This window comes from Cervus canadensis, chromosome 26 (genome assembly GCF_019320065.1).
Source record: "Cervus canadensis isolate Bull #8, Minnesota chromosome 26, ASM1932006v1, whole genome shotgun sequence".
In the NCBI taxonomy this organism is placed as follows: domain Eukaryota; kingdom Metazoa; phylum Chordata; class Mammalia; order Artiodactyla; family Cervidae; genus Cervus; species Cervus canadensis.
In genome coordinates, this window is record NC_057411.1 from 47,841,951 (window position 1) to 47,844,905 (window position 2,955).

Below are 2,955 nucleotides of genomic sequence, written 5' to 3' on the forward strand. Positions count from 1 at the left end.
ATTTTCTTTAGGATCGACTGGGTTGATCTCCTTACTGTTCAAGGGACTCTCAAGAATCTTCCCCAACACCAAGTTACACAATTAGAAAGGAGCTGAGGTACTGTTCTAATTCAGGCTATGGGTCTCAGAATCCTGTGTGTAAGCTCATCTCTCTGCTATTTTTTGTGATTAATCCTCTTTTTCTATTAATGGGTTTACTCTTTTATTATAGCTTTTTATTGGAGTACAGTTGCTTTACAATATTGTGTTATTTTCTGCTGAACAGCAAAATGAGCCAGCTATACATGTACATATATACACTCTGTTTTGGGATTTCCTTCCCATTTGGTCACTACAAGGCATTGGGTAGAGTCCCTATCTATTGTATACATAGTATTTTGCATATGTCAATTCCAATCTCCCGATTCAATCCACTCCCCCAATTTCCACCCCTTGGTGTCCATAGGTTTGTTCTCTATGTGTGCATCTCTATTTTGACTTTGCAGATCTGTACCATTTTTCCAGACTCAACAAATCTCATCTTTTTAATGTCTATCATTCATCACTCTCCTTTGACACCTATGAATATCCCCACTTACGTTTCACTAAAATGTGAGAACTGTAAAGGAATAGAGTCCTATTCTCTCTGAGACAAAACCTCATTCATTCATTCCTTTACTCATCTATTTAGCATTTATTGAACATCTATTTTGTGCCTGTTGCTATAATTGGTTCTGGGAATGAAAAGATGAAATATAATGTCTGCTTTGAAGGAGTTTCTGTTCAGAGAGACTCAAGGAACAGTGACATCGTGCCCGGCATGCAGAGATGATGTGAGGTACTTGTCCCTGCAATTTGGTGACTGCTGGGGTTACAAATCCTCATGCATTTACACACTTCTTTTGCCCTCCTCCCATAGGGTTTATTGGAGGAGGAAATGGCAACCCACTCCAGTATTCTTGATGGGGTAATTCCATGGACAGAGGAGGCTGGCAGGCTACAGTCCATGGGGTCACAGAGTCAGACAGGACTGAGTGACTGAGCAAGCATAGAGTTTATAATCTTGCTGTGCAAATATGTTCAAAGGATGAAGAGAAGAAAAAATCTCCCAGAGTCTAGAGTAAGAAGCTGCCTAATCCTTAGAGAGGAAGATGGTGAAGTCTCAATAGAAGAGGTAAGATTTAGGGTAGGTTTTGGAGGCTGAGTTGAAGTTTGCAGAGAAAGAAGGAGAAAAGAATGTTTCAGGTGGAAGTAGCTGCATGCTCAGAGATATAAGAACAAGAAACGGCCAAAAGGGAGAGAAATGGCAGCACAGATCTAAATAGTGGTTGGCACTATTGCCAGAAGATGATTGCTGATTAATGACCAAACCAATGGTCCAGGTAAACACGTTAAGGGGTGCCAGGGTGATAGGGGGTCGGGAGAGGTTGCTCCAAGCTCAGAGAAAGCTTCAGGTGCAAGGTTAGGTTAGAAGTAAAAAAAGAAATAGCTGCAAAGGCTAGACAGGTTTGAGGCTTTGATTTGTAATCCATTGGGATAGAATTCTTTAAACTTGAGTATTGAGGAAGTTGTCTTATGGGTATTTGTCAGCCTGGGGAATGGGTTTCTTCTACTTCTTGGAGAAATAGAAGGGAACCTAAGTATTTTTTACATAAACCTTTATGTTGTCTGTATAAAAGCTCTTAGGAGAAAGACTTGAAAATCTCATATGGCCTCAGCATCCCTGAGGAAATGGTTCAGACTAACACTTCCTGTTATATGGCAAGAGCGCTTAGAGAGCGAACACTTCGGCTGAACTCACCCTCGACTGCACCTGGCTGGGCATCGATCAGGCTAACCAGCTCCCCTTGCCTGCTGTCATAGCACAGAGACAGGAAGATAAGATTGAAGTTCAAACGAAGTATGGCAGGAAAGTCTGCATGTCACATGAAGAAGCGTGAAAGTGACATCGCTCAGCCGTGTCCGACTCTGCGACCCCATGGGCTGTAGCCCACCAGGCTCCTCAGTCCATGGGATTCTCCAGGCAAGAGTACTGGAGTGGGTTGCCATTTCCTTCTCCAGGGGATCTTCCCGACCCAGGGATCGAACCTGGGTCTCCCGCATTGTAGGCAGACGTCTGAGCTACCAGGGAAGCCATATGTCATATAAGGGCATCAGTAAATGCCTTTAAAAAGAAACAACTTTCATTGCGTATTGGAGTATAGCTGATTAACAGCGTTGTGATAGTTTCAGGTGCAGAGCCAAGTGACTTAACCACACATATACATGTATCCACTCTCCCCCAAACTCCCTCCCATCCAGGCTGCCACGCGGCACTAAGAGGCTCCCTGTGCCATACAGTAGGTCCTTCTTGGTTATCACTTTAAATATAGCAGTGTGTACATGTCCACCCCAAACCGCCTAACTCTCCTTTCCCCCATCCTTCTCCCCTGTAACCAAAAAATATGGAACGCTTCACAAGCTTGCATGTCATCCTTGCACACAAGCCACCTAATCCTCCCTGTATTGTTCCACTTTCAGTACATGTGCTGCTGGAGTGAGCACCGTTTTTTTTTTTGTTGTTGTTGTTGTTGGTCTTTTGGCTAAAATGATAAGAACAATGAGTTCTAATACTGTGTCTGGGTAGAATTTATTTTAAAGCAGTTTGTTGTTGCTTTTTCTTTTTTGGTTTTTGCAGAATTGCCACCATTCTTTCGATTCCCACCTTGCTGTGTTGGGATTGCCCAGACTGTGTGTCCCATATGAAGACTAGAAATATTTTTAAATTGAATAGATCAGTGATGGTTTTAGGTTCTCTGGCAAAAATTTTCACATGGCTAAATCATTTTCACTGAAAAGCAGTTAGGAGAATAGGTGAAGAGAGGAAATGGACCAATTTTATTTTTCTTTTCTAACTACAGCTTCTTTAAAGACCAAAGCTGAGGTTTGCAACTGGCAGCTCGAAGAAGCTGACAGCTGCATCTTTTCAGATTGGGG

General features: G+C 42.6%; 1 non-coding gene across 1 annotated transcript; it reads right to left on the minus strand.

Moving 5' to 3' along the window:
* Positions 1–2,417: 2,417 nt before the first annotated feature.
* Positions 2,418–2,523, minus strand: LOC122428552. The gene has a single exon (XR_006265768.1). It is a non-coding gene; the product is annotated as a U6 spliceosomal RNA (small nuclear RNA).
* Positions 2,524–2,955: the final 432 nt, after the last annotated feature.